This window comes from Mustela lutreola, chromosome 15 (assembly GCF_030435805.1).
Source record: "Mustela lutreola isolate mMusLut2 chromosome 15, mMusLut2.pri, whole genome shotgun sequence".
In the NCBI taxonomy this organism is placed as follows: domain Eukaryota; kingdom Metazoa; phylum Chordata; class Mammalia; order Carnivora; family Mustelidae; genus Mustela; species Mustela lutreola.
The window spans coordinates 47,007,922-47,022,326 of NC_081304.1; positions in this window are offsets into that span (position 1 = coordinate 47,007,922).

Genomic DNA, 14,405 nt, shown 5'->3' on the forward strand with positions numbered 1-14,405 from the left:
CGTGTCCTTGATATCATTTTAATCTTCTTGATAGTGAGCAATATTTTTTTTGAGCATGTATTATGTGCCAGGTTCTGCTAAGTTTGTTACAGCAAGTATCTCCCGCAGTCCATGCAAACATGCTGGGAAGGAGTTCTTTAGTAACGCAATGGACTGCTACTGTTAAGTACTAGGTAATTTGTCTGAAGTCACGGGCCAGCAGCCTTTCCTGCTCTAGACATGCTCTTAACTGCTCCCGAGACCCAGAAATTATTAGTCTCAGTTTGCTTGAAGTGACTTGCCAAGGACACCCACCAAGTCTACTCTTCTGTTCTATGTCGTCGTACTCATCCTTGCACCCTTCACTCACCACACAGCTGCTTTGTCCCCATGATGCACCAGACACTGTGCAAAGTGCTCACTTGGGTGCAGGACCCAGAACCCAGTCAAAGGGCCTGGATGACTGGGTTCAGCTTGGCATATGTCATGCTGCAGCTTCATGTCCATGTCTCTCCTTCTGGCCCCCCACCGTCCCTCTAGGCCTCTGCAAAAAATTTCCTCACAGCTTTTATAAGCTGAGATGATACAGTAGCCACCAGCCATAACAAGTTTTTTGTCACTGCAAGAAACTGCACTAGAACATTTTAGAGCTTGCATTGAATCTGTGGATTGCTCTGGACAGTTGTCCTCTTAACAAGCCGTGAGCACAGCGGTGCCTGTGTGGCTCAGTGGGTTAAAGCCTCTGAGCTTCTGCTCACGTTATGATCCCAGGGTCCTGGGATCGAGCCCTGCATCAGGCTCTCTGCTCAGTAGGGAGCCTGCTTCCCCCTGCACCCTCTCTGCCTGCCTCTCTGCCTACTTGTGATCTCTGTCTGGAATAAGAAGGCAGAGCATGTCCTCACTGGACTCAGCTAGGAATATGTGCACAGGGAGAGTCAGGTTTTTGTCACTCTGCATTTGCACATGTCTGCAAACCATCATGAAAGGGCCACAAGGGTTGATTTGGGGGTTATAAATTTTAGCGAATAGGTGAGTTTGCAAATACAGAACCCACAAGCCATGACAATGCCTTGTATGGAAGTAGAGCAGCATTTAGGAAGAACTTAATGTCCTCCCTTGACCAGTTATTGTTTTTCTGATCCTCCTGTGTTCAGGGCAGAAGAGGTGAGCCCTAGGCTCTTCTCTGTGTCGTTAGAGAAGGGGGCAGCTAACTTGCTGTATCACGTGACAAATGAGGGTGTTTCTTTGATTGATTCATTCGCTGTACATTCATTGTGGGGCTCCACTCACCACTCTGGGTTCTTTCTACAATTTGTCTCCAAGACACTGCCTAAGAAAGATGGCTCTTGTGCTTTATTTTATGTAGCACAGATCTCATGAAATGTCAGGGTCATGTCTGTGTACAGTACTTAATTTCTACTGATGGGAAAATAGTTTATGGGAAAGGCTTATAGTTATAAGACTGGGATAATTATTCTGTGATATCTTACAACTGGAGCATGCTTTTGCACAAGACAGACTTTAGTTTCTTTTATCAGTCTCTGAAACCTTGGCAAGAAAAGTTGAACAGGTATAAACAAGTGGTTAAACACTTTTTCATTTGCTTGAAGCAAACAGTTTAATGAACCCTGTACGCAACCCTTCACTTGCTCCTAGCAAACCTCCAGAGGTTCAGAACGGCCTGCACCATGGCAATTCATGGGGAAGAGATTTCCTAGTGATTGGTTTTTTATTTTATCTTTTCTTCCTACTGCAAATCAATGTAATATTATCAAATATGCTATACTGACAAATGCTTTGTTTTATATTTATCACCAACGTAATGTGTAATCTGTCTTCTGAAATGCAGACCTTCAACAAGCTCATTGGAAAGTTTAGCCAGGGGCGCCTGGGTGGCTCAGTGGTTAAGCCGCTGCCTTCGGCTCGGGTCATGATCTCGGGGTCCTGGGATCGAGTCCCGCATCGGGCTCTCTGCTCAGCAGGGAGCCTGCTTCCTCCTCTCTCTCTCTCTGCCTGCCTCTCTGCCTACTTGTGATTTCTCTCTGTCGAATAAATAAATAAAATCTTTAAAAAAAAAAAAAAAAAAAAAAAAGAAAGTTTAGCCAGTCAGTCTTTCATTTGAATTTAACACAAATACTTTCCATGACAATGGAAGGGAAGCTGGTTGTCTGGGACATCCACCGCCCACCATAGTCTACCTCCACCTCTGTGGACTTTCCTCATCAAACCTTGTAAATTAGTTCATTTTCAGAAAGAGGGCATCACTGTGCTCACTACAGTTGATTTGTAATTAACTTAATAAAAAAGCTGCTATCAGTGATTACCAAAGTATATTATAACCCTTTTGGATGTATATACATATTTTGTATATGCAGTGAATATTTCTGGAGAAAATCCTTATTAACTGGGAATGTTGGTGCCTCTGAGGAAAAGAACAGAGAAGTGGGATCAAAGATGAGGGTGGCTTCTCCTCTTCTTATGATCTCATTTGTACTAATTGGTTTGCTTTTTTTTAAAAAAATTATTTTTATAAACATATAATGCATTATTAGCCCCAGGGGTACAGGTTTGTGAATCACCAGGTTTACACACTTCCCAGACTCACCATAGCACATACCCTCCCCAATGTCCAAAATCCCACCACCCTCTTCCCCCCAGCAACTCTTAGTTTGTTTTGTGAGATTAAGAGTCTCTTATGGTTTGTCTCCCTCCTGATCCCATCTTGTGTCATTTATTCTTTCCTACCCTCCAAACCCCCTATGTTGCATCTCCACTTCCTCATATCGGGGAGATCATATGAGAATTGTCTTTTTCCAACTGATTTATTTCGCTAAGCATAATACCCTCTAGTTCCATCCATGTCATCGCAAATTGCAAGAATTCATTTCTTTTGATGGCTGCATAGTATTCCATTGTGTATATATACACCACATCTTCTTTATCCATTCATCTGTTGATGGATATCTAGGTTCTTTCCATAGTTTGGCTATTGTGGACATTGCTGCTTTAAAAATTTGGGTGCACATGCCCCTTCGGATCACTACGTTTGTATCTTAAATACCCAGTAGTGCAATTGCTGGGTCATAGGGTAGCACTGTCTTCAACTTTTTGAGCAACCTCCATGCTGTTTTCCAGAGCAGTTGCACCAGCATGCATTCCCACCAACAGTGTAGGAGGGTTCCCCTTTCTCTGCATCCTTGCCAGCATCTGTCATTTCCTGACTTGTTTTTTTTTTTTTTTAAAGATTTTATTTATTTATTTGATAGAGAGAAATCACAAGCAGATGGAGAGGCAGGCAGAGAAAGAGAGGGAAGCAGGCTCCCTGCCGAGCAGAGAGAGAGCCCGATATGGGACTCGATCCCAGGAGCCTGAGATCATGACCTGAGCCGAAGGCAGAGGCTTAACCCACTGAGCCACCCAGGCGCCCCCTGACTTGTTAATTTTAGCCATCCTGACTGGTATGAGGTGGTATCTCATTGTGGTTTTGATTTGTATTTCCCTGATGCCGAGTGATGTGGAGCACTCTTTCATGTGTCTGTTGGCCATCTGGATGTCTTCTTTGAGGAAATGTCTGTTCATGTCTTCTTCCCATTTCTTGATTGGATTATTTGTTCTTTGGGTGTTGAGTTTGATAAACTCTTTATAGATTTTGGATACTAGCCCTTTATCTGATATGTCATTTGCAAATATCTTCTCCCATTCTGTCAGTTGTCTTTTGGTTTTGTTCACTGTTTCCTTTGCTGTGCAAAAGCTTTTGATCGTGATGAAATCCCAATAGTTCATTTTCTCCCTTGCTTCCCTTGCCTTTGGCGATGTTCCTAGGAAGAAGTTGCTGCGGCTGAGGTCGAAGAGGTTGCTGCCTGTATTCTCCTCAAGGATTTTGATGGATTCCTTTCATCACACTGATGTCCTTCATCCATTTTTAGTCTATTTTCATGAGTGATATAGGGAAATGGTCCAGTTTCATTTTTCTGCATGGGGCTGTCCCATTTCCCTAACACCATTTGTTGCAGAGGCTGTCTTTTTTCCATTGAACATTCTTTCCTGCTTTGTCAAAGATTAGTTGACCATAGAGTTGAGGGTCTATTTCTGGGCTCTCTATTCTGTTTCATTGATCTATGTGTCTGTTTTTGTGCAGTACCATACTGTCTTGATGATGACAGCTTTGTTACAGAGCTTGAAGTCTGTAACAAATGGTGATGCCCCCAACTTTGGTTTTCTTTTTCAATATTCCTCTGGCTATTCGAAGTCTTTTCTGGTTCCATATAAATTTCAGGATTATTTGTTCCATTTATTTGAAAAAAGAATATTTGTTCTTCCACTCCATGAGCATGGAACATTTTTCCATTTCTTTATGTCTTCTTCAATTTCTTTCATGAGTTCTTTATAGTTTTCTGAGTATAGATCCTTGCCTCTTTGGTTCGGTTAGTTCCTAGGTATCTTATGGTTTTGGGTACAATTGTAAATGGGATTGACTTCTTAATTTCTCTTTCTTCTGTCTTGTTGTTGGTGTAAAGAAATGTAACTAATTTCTGTGCATTGATTTTATATCCTGAAAATTTACTGAATTCCTGTACAAGTTCTAGCAGATTTGGGGTGGAGTCTTTGGGTTTTCCACATATAGTATCATATCATCTGCAAAGAGTGATAGTTTGACTTCTTCTTTGCTGATTTGGATGCCTTTAATTTCTTTTTGTTGTCTGATGGCTGAGGCTAGGACTTCTAGTACTACGTTGCATAGGAGTGGTGATAATGGATATCCCTGCCATGTTCCTGACCTTAGCAGAAAAGCTCTCAGTTTTTCTCCATTGAGAATGATATTTGCAGTGGGTTTATGGCTTTGATGATATTTAAGTATGTGCCCTCCATCCCTACACTTTGAACATTTGATCAGAAAGGGATGCTGTACTTTGTCAAATGCTTTTTCAGCATCTATTGAGAGTATCATATGGTTCTTGTTCTTTCTTTTATTAATGTATTGTATCACATTGGTTGATTCGTGGATGTCGAACCGACCTTGCAGCCCTGGAATAAATCCCACTTGGTCGTGGTGAATAATCCTTTTAATGTTCTGTTGGATCCTATTGGCTAGTATTTTGGTGAGAATTTTCACAAAATTCTCTGTTCATCAAGGATATTGGTCTGTAATTCTCTTTTTTGATGGAATCCTTGTCTGGTTTTGGGATGAAGGTGATGCTGGCCTCATAAAATGAGTTTGGAAGTTTTCCTTCCATTTCTATTTTTTGGAACAGTTTCAGGAGAATAGGAATTAGTTCTTCTTTAAATGTTTGGTAGAATTCCCCCGGGAAGCCGTCTGGCCCTGGGCTTTTGTTTGTTTGGAGATTTTTAATGACTGTTTCAATCTCCTTACTGGTTATGGGTCTGTTCAGGCTTTCTATTTCTTCCTGGTTCAGTTGTGGTAGTTTATATGTTTCTAGGAATGCATCCATTTCTTCCAGATTGTCAAATTTATTGGCGTAGAGTTGCTCATAGTATGTTCTTATAATAGTTTGTATTTCTTTGGTGTTGGTTGTGATCTCCTCTTTCATTCATGATTTTATTTCTTTGGGTCCTTTCTCTTTTCTTTTTGATAAGTCGGGCCAGCGGTTTATCAATTTTATTAATTCTTTCAAAGAACCAGCTCCTAGTTTCGTTGATTTGTTCTATTGTTTTTTTGGTTTCTATTTCATTGATTTCTGCTCTGATCTTTATGATTTCTCTTCTCCTGCTGGGTTTGGGGTTTCTTTCTTGTTCTTTCTCCAGCTCCTTTAGGTGTAGGGTTAGGTTGTGTACCTGAGACCTTTCTTGATTCTTGAGAAACGCTTGTACCGCTATATATTTCCCTCTCAGGACTGCCTTTGCTGTGTCGCACAGATTTTGAACCATTGTGTTTTCATTATCATTTGTTTCCATGAGTTTTTTCAATTCTCCTTTAATTTCTTGGTTGACTCATTCATTCTTTAGAAGGATGCTCTTTAGTCTCCATGTATTTGGGTTCTTTCCAAATTTCCTCTTGTGATTGAATTCTAGCTTCAGAGCAGTGGTCTGAAAATATGCAGGGAATGACCCCAATCTTCTGATACCAGTTGAGATCTGATGTATGGCCCAGGATGTCATCTATTCTGGAGAATGTTCCATGTGCACTAGAGAAGAATGTGTATTCTGTTGCTTTGGGATGGAATGATCTGAATATATTTGTGATATCTATCTGTTCCAGTGTGTCATTAAGGCCTTTATTTTCTTGTTAATCTTTTGCTTGGATGATCTGCCCATTTTAGTGAGGGGAGTGTTAAAGTCCACTACTATTTTTGTATTATGGTCGATGTGTTTCTTTGATTTTTTTCTTAATTGGTTTATATAGTTGGCTGCTCCCATGATAGCGGCATAGATATTTAAAATTGTTAGATCTTCTTCCTGGACAGACCCTTTGAGTATGATATGGTGTCCTTCCTCATCTCTTACTATAGTCTTTGGCTTAAAATCTAATTGATCTGATATAAGGATTGCCACCCCAGCTTTCTTTTGATGTCCATTAGCATGATGAATTGTTTTCCACCCCCTCACTTTAACCCACTGAGCCACCAAGGTGCCCCTCACCCCCTCAGTTTAAATCTGGAGGTGACTTTGGGTCTAAAAGGACTTTCTCGTAGACAACCTATTGATTTTTTTTTTAATCCATTCTGATACCCTGTGTCTTTTGATTGGGGCATTAGGCCATTTACATTCCAGGTAATTATTCAGAGATATGATTTTAATGCCATTATATTGCCTCTATGGTGACTGTTACTATATATTGTCTGTGTTCCTTTCTGGTCTACTATTTTTAGGCTATCTCATTGCTTAGAGGACCCCTTTCAATATTTTCTGTAGAACTGGTTTGGTGTTTACAAATTCTGTGTTTTTATTTGTCCTGGAAGATTTTTATCTCTCCTTCTATTTTCAATGAGAGCCTAGCTGTATGTTACAGACTTCTTGTCCCGTGATGCTTTAAGGATTTTCTCTTTGTCACTAAGACTTGTAAATTTTAATATTAGATGACAAGGTGTGGACCTATTCTTACTGATTTTGAGGGGGGTTCTCTGCACCTCCTGGATTTTGATGCTTTTTCCCTTTGCCATATTAGGGAAATTCTCTACAATAATTCTCTCCAATATACCTTCTGCTCCCCCTCTCTCTTCTTCTGGAATTCCAATTATTCTGATGTTGTTTCATCTTACACTATCACTTATCTCTTGATTTCTCCCCCGTGGTCCAGTAGTTGTTTGTCTCTTTTTTGCTCAGCTTCTTTATTCTCTGTCAGTTGTCTTCTATATCACTAATTCTCTCTTCTGCCTCATTTATCTTAGCAGTGAGAGCCTCCATTTTTTTTTATTGCACCTCATTAACAGATTTTTTTTATTTCAACTTGGTTAGATTTTAGTTCTTTTATTTCTCCAGACAGGGTTTCTCTAATATCTTCCATGCCTTTTTCAAGCCTGGCTAGCACCTTGAGAATCATCATTCTGAACTTTAGATCTGACATATTACCAATGTCCGTATTGTTTAGGTCCCTAGCCTTCGGTACTGCCTCTTGTTTTTTTTTGTTTGTTTGTTTGTTTTTGTGGTGAGTTTTTCTGTTTGTTATTTTATCCAGATAATAATATATGAAGGAGCGAATAAAATACTAAAAGAGTGGCAAAGACCCCAGGAAAATGTGCTTTAACCAAATCAGAAGAGACACCAAATCATGGGGGGAAGGAAGGGGGTAAAAAGAAGTTCAGAAAAAAAATTAAACATCAACAAATAAAGAAAAAAATATATTGGAATGTTGTATAGAACAGGGTCACCCACTTAATTTTGGGAGTATTTTGGTCTCTTAGAAGAAACTACCTCCCAAAATTTTAAAGAATGAAAAACATATATAAGGGTAAACACAATGAAGGGATGGAATATGATTATAAAGATGAAAATTTTTTTTTAATTTCTATAAAAGGAGTTGGTAAGGATAAATTGGTTGGGAGAATAAAGAAAAAGAAATTGGAGACAATTTGCTCAGGATGGAGACTATAACTGTGCTAGATTTAGGGTGTATTTTGATCAGAAGAAGTTGTAACCAAAATTTTTTTAAGAAGGAAAAACCCTATGTCTCACCCTATGTGTCAACAAAAAATAAAGTTAGATACAATGAAGGATAAAATATGACTTTAATAATGAAGGTTCCAAAAAAATATTTTTTTATGCACAGTATTGTTATAAGAAACTAGTTAAAAACGTTAAAAAAGGAAAGGGTAAAAGTTAAAAAAAATTAGTGGAAGAAAAAAATAAAATAAAATAAATGATTAACTTTGCAAGACTAAAGAGTCATGGGGAGAAAGCCATGAATTCCATGCTTTCTCCTCCTCTGGAATTCCGCTGTTCTCTTGGTACATGAACTTGGTCTTGGCTGGATTTCTGGTTGACCTTCAGGGGAGGGACATATTATAATGATTCTCAAGTGTTTTTGCCCAAGGTGGAAATGCACCGCCCTTACCAGGGGCAAGGCTAAGTAATCCGCTGAGGTCCCTGAATGCATTCCATAGAGTTCCAAAGGTCAGGAATTAAAATGGCGGCCTCCCAATCTCTGGCCCAGAGGAGATGAGAACTCCGTGCCCTACTCCTCACTGCACCCTGGGAGAAAAGCACTGAATCACTCTTGTCTCCCTGGCCTCCAACCTGTGACTAAGCTTCTGTGTCTCTGACACACAGCCCTGCGTAGAATCTCCAAACCCTGCAGATCCCTGAGTTCTTCCAGGGGGGTTTCCCCAGATCTTGTGGGGTCCCTACTCACAGAGCAGTGGCCTGTGCCCTGGATCACAATAAGGTAACCCTTGAGAGCTTGTTCCTTGACTCCATGTCTGTAGCCAGCTTCCCCACTCTAATATCTATGAGCTCTGCAACCTTCAGACAGCCCCGATCCTTCTGTGAGCCTGAGGGACCTGAGGCCACACTCTCCTGGCATGGGCTTCACCCCGGCTTAGCTTCTGGAGCAATGGCACCCAGTGGAGCAGACTTAAAAGTTCTGATTTTGTGCTCCATTGCTCTGCTTCTTGCTGGGAGCTGACCCCTCCCCCAGTGGTCTATCTTCCTGTTGCTTTAGATTCACTTCTCCGCTGGTCCTCCCTTTCAGAAAGTGGTCGAGTTTCTGTTTCCAGAATTGCTGCTCTTCTTCTCTTTGGTCTCCTGTTGGATTTGTAGGTGTTTGGGATGGTTTGATAAGCTATCTTGCTGATCTCCTGCTATCTGATGTTGTCTCAGCCTGCTACTTCTCTGCCATCTTGACTCCTCTCTGGTTTGCCTTTTTTTTTTTTTAATCATGGCCATGTATTACTTTTAAAGAACCCCTTTGTGTTGCTAAAACAAAAACTTGGTTTTTTCCTTCCACACTAATTAGCATCATTTTAACCCTAAATATTATGTACTTTAATTTTAAGGAAATGACATAAATAACTATATTGTTTCTTCTGATTACAAAACAACACTTACCCATTATGAAAAGATGAAATACAAAAGAACTTTATAAAGATTGCTGACTGGAGAGGCTGTGGGGGCTCAGAGAGGGTCATTAAAGGCCTTAGTCTCAGATAGAAAGGGGTTCACATTCCAGACGTATCCCTGTCTTGCTGAATGACTCGGGGCAAGGGACTTAACTTGGCCGAGCCTCCATTTTTCCACATGCAAAATGGGCATGACGACACTCTTCCTCAGAGTGATTTTATGAGACAAGCCATGTAAAACTCTAGCACCTTGTCTGGCACAGGGGAGCTCTAGATGAAATCATCATTCTCAGTATGCTTGAGAAGTTCCCAAGAGGGACGGAGGACTCTGCTTCATGACAGGGACCATGCATATGCATATGTGTTTGGAGTCACTGTGCCATCTGCTTTCCAAAAGTCCTGCTTTTTTTTTTTTTTCATTTCTTTTAATACAGAGTGGTGAGGTCCTGGCATGTCTTTACAAAGAGAAATGCAAATTGTCCTCACTCAGGGGTGTGGAAAAGCTGATGATGAATCAGCCTTTAATTAGTTGGGAGGCTAGGGCCCAGTGAAAATCAGGCCTGTTCTCCCCTCTCTCCATGGTAAATAAAACCCAGCCAGGACCAGGGAGCCTACCAAGGATTTTGAAAATACTTGGCCTGTTTTGCCATTTCTTTCCAGCAGAGAGCAATGAAAGATGTTCTTGCCAATTACTCTGCCTACCTGCCTAGCTTATTAATCAGAAACTGCATTTAATCACTTTGCATCTGTAAGAAGGAATTCATCTGCCATCCTGAGCCCCCCCACCATGATTAGACTTATACCAGAAGCTTAAAAAAAAAAAAAACCGTTTGGGATGGATCTGAGAACTGGATATAAAAGCCATTATGTCACAGGACATTGCCTTTGGCTGTGACCACTGGACAGGGTCAACCCCTCCACGGCGCCTCTGCAGTCCTGATTCATGCACTGGGCGGCAGCCCAACAGAAGCTGTGCACGTGCACTGGGGTTCCTACACGCGCGCTCATTTCTCAGGTTCCAGGTTCCAAAGCTGTGTCCTGGCAACAGGTCCCGCTTTGTGCTCTAGGCCTTCTGGTGTGACTTGGCAGCTGAAGGAGAGTGCTGCGAGCCTAGTTTGCTATCCTCTACATCTGGCCTTACCCGACTGCTCTATGGGCACCTCCTTCAGCAGACTGTGCCCTTCCCCCTGCCAGGAGGGCTGGTCCGCCCCCACCCAGTTCACTGTGGCCACAGACTACTCTTGGCGCCCAGGGCTCCCCCGGCGGTCCACACCCTGGGGTCCACTTGCAGGTGGTCCTCCAAATACCCCGCGAGTTGGCCAACGCACTCAGTCCTAGCAGTTTGCAGAAGGTAGTCCATGATCCTGGAGACCCTGCGCTTTCTTATGGGGCTCCTCACCTCCATATGCAGGTGGGTCTGTGGGCTGAAGGTGATGCTGTCAGCACCTGGATCACTGGTATCCTGCCACCGCCGCTGTGAGTCCATCGTAGACACAGTCACCCCCTGTGTGCTGCAGAAGCGGGTTGTCACCAGGCTGGGGCCTTCCGCACCCAGGAATGTCCACGCCTCCACAGAGGAGAGGGCATGCAGAGACTCCAGAGAGAGCGGCAAAGGGATGGCCCATTTAGAGACTCACAGAAAGGACCCTAAAGGCACTGGGGTCCCATACAGGGCATTTAGGGCACTGGGGGTCCACGGAGGCCTCTCTTCCTTTGTGCCCAGGCATGGGCCTCTGCTGAGAGCCCTACCCCCGGAAGAGAGCTCAGAAGACCCATGCACTAAAAAGTTACCCAGCTCCCATAGGAGCTCCTGCCCCACTCAAAATGCCATCACGAGTTCCTATAGTTCCACCAGGGGCTGCCACCCGGTGCAGAGGAGGTCTGGCCACAAGTCAGGCTTCGTGGCCCCATAGGTACCCAAAAAAAGTCAGCCAAGAGAGCCCTTGTGTCCTGCCAGAGTGCCTGCACTTCACCAGAAGAAGAACCAGCTGGAAAAGAATGCCAATACCACCAGGCAAAAGGCAACGCAGAGGAACTGCTCATCCCCAGCTGACTGTTCCAGGCCCTGAAAACTCAAGGTTCATCTGCTGCCACACAGGCGAGGGGAGCCTCTGAGACTGACATCACCCCCTGAGGTGGGGTTTCGAGTGACTGCTGAGGACCTAGGCCAGGAAAAGAAAGCTGCTCTCCAGCGCATCCAAGATGATCTTTGAGGTGACACAGAGGCCACCTGCAGCTAGCTGTGTCCCAACTTGGCTATACAGGGACTTCGCCCTGTCTGCTGCAGTGGCTGCTCCCCTTCCAGCCTCTGACACCCAGGTCACCTCCATGGACTGCTCCCCTTTTGCCCAGCCTCCCCTCTTGGGGTCTCATTCTGGCTGCAGTGGGAGCAACTTTGTATCTACCCAGGCCCTATCGAGGTCATCCAGGGGCTACATGGCCTCAGTCACAGTCCCCCCAGGGCTGCCTGCGCTGCCTGGGGGTAGTGGCAACCTGGAATGTACTGTTGGTGGACAGTGGGCCATAGCTAGCACCATTCACAGCTCTCCCCCGCATGGACAGCCGGCAGCTCATGCTCCAGACCCACTCCAGGCCTTGAGCACACACAGCTCTAGCCCAGCTGTCCTTGGGCAGTGGCACCAGGCGGGTCATGGTTCCCTTACTACCAGCATCTGCCTCCCGGAGCACCCATGCTAGTGCCCAGCCAAGCTCCACTACCTCCCCTGCTGTATTCGCCCCTGGAGCGGCCGCTGCCCCTGGCTTGGCAGCTGCCCCCCAGGTGCCCGGCGCCATGTCCCATGTTGCACCCAATAGCCAGCACCCCCGCCCCCCAGCTGGCATCACAATGCCACCCCCCATCAGCATGGGGCTTTCGGCAGCAACCCCACATTTGGGGAGAAGAGATGATGTTGCAGATCTGTGCTCCAGCTTTGGGGCTCTCAGCATCACAGCAGGAACAAGCAGGGTCCCAAGCAGCCTGCAGGGCTCCAGGGCAAGCCTGGGCCTGAACACAGGGGTCCGCCCATGCCAGAACACTCTGTCGGGGACCGCTGGAACCAGCACGATGAACCACGGTGAACCACCCTGTGTCGGGAGCCCCAAGTGCCCCTCCCTTCAGTCACATCCCCAGGCACCTGACCAGATCAGATGGCTACAGCACTGCCAGCAAGGCTGCCTGTGGGGACGGCGGCATCCTGGCCTCTCCTCCTAGTGGCCCCTGAGTCTCTTGTGTCGGTCAAGTGTGCAAAAGTTGGGAGTTAAATGGGTGCTGGAAAGGGAAGCCAGACGTCATTGTTTCCAGGTTCCAGCAGAGCAGGTAAGGCTAGAAGGACGGCGGACCCATAAAGAGTGAGAGAAGGTTTTCCGTTTCGGGGATGGGCCTGGGAGAACACTGGTCTGGGGAGGGCAAAGTTGGGGAGATTCACCCTTGCCTATTGGAAATGCTGCTTCTCTCCCACTGGGCACCCCATGGAATCTTTTTGCGCCATAGCCCTACAGCAATGTAAATACACTGCTGGCCTAGAGTATAGGTCTGGCATCAAAAATTGTGGCTCAGGGCAAAGGAGGACAGCTTTGCCTTGAGGGTATGATAGCTCCCTGAGAGCTGAGTGACATCCCACTTCACACAATTACCAGGCCTCCCTCCGTGCATCTCTTCCCTTTGCCAGGCATTTGGGGGCTGCTTCCTGATGGCACTTGGGAGAAGAATGAGGAACAAACTAGTCACCTGTGAGAGGGATGGACCAGGGAGAACAGTTGAAAGGACTGTCACCCCAAAAAACTCCTCATCCCATATTTATTAGATACAAGCATGGAATTTTTGGTTGAGCAAGGGCACATAAAGGGATCTAACAGCAGTTCGGTCGGAGGCAGAGGTGACAACCCAGATTTGTGACTCTTGTCTGAAGTGTATAATATGTGTGTGGTGGGGGGACAGTTTTGTGGGACTGAGCCCCTGCTATCTCCAGGTATCTATGTCCACATCGATCGTGTCAGATTTGAGTTACATTGTAGCACACCTACCTGGTGTCAGAGAATTGTTGGTGAGTGGAACACCCCCTCCCACACCCGTGGTGGAATTGAGCACAGAACCCTTATGATTCCAAATATGAGAATGTCCAAAAACAAAACAAAAACCTCACCCTTTATTGCTAGCTTGGCTAAAACAGAAAGCCTGGTTTACAAATGCATAAAGTTCTAAGAAATATTGTTTTATGAAGGTTTCATTTCACAAACATGATTGATTACATTATTTACTATTTTCCATTGATCTTCATGTCCAGCTATCTTCTCTCCTCAGAGGTCTGGCTGGTGGGGCTCAAGGGTCCATGCCTCTAATCACAAGTTGACCCCACTGCCAACCAGCCCCAGTTCCTACGTGAGTTCCAAAAGCCACCTCATTAACATAACAAAAAAACCTTTATTGCTGTCCTCATTGGAAATTACAGAGGTTTTGTGCCTGAAATGGAGATACAGAACAAATAGATCTGTCATATTTCTAATTCAGAGAGAAAGAAAGCAAAGGAATAGCCTAAAGAATGTATAAAAAAAAAAACCCTAGATCAGTGAATGAACTTGATGTATTTTTTTAAAAGATTTTATTTATTTACTTGACACAGGCAGAGAGGCAGACACAGAGAGAGAGGAGGAAGCAGGCTTTAAACCCACTGAGCCACCCAGGCACCCTATGCTGAAAGGTTTTCAAGCAATAAGTAAATTGATGTGTATAATTTTGAGGTTTGTTTGCATATAAAATTTCTGGCAGAGTTTTTATTAATATTAAATTGAAATGAGGAAAAATCATATTCAACACCATTTCATTAGTAATGCTCTCTGAGTTAAATTTTATCTAAATATTTTGGAGCATCTGAGTGGCTTGTAAGGTTAAGTGTCTGCATTCAGCTCAGGTCATGA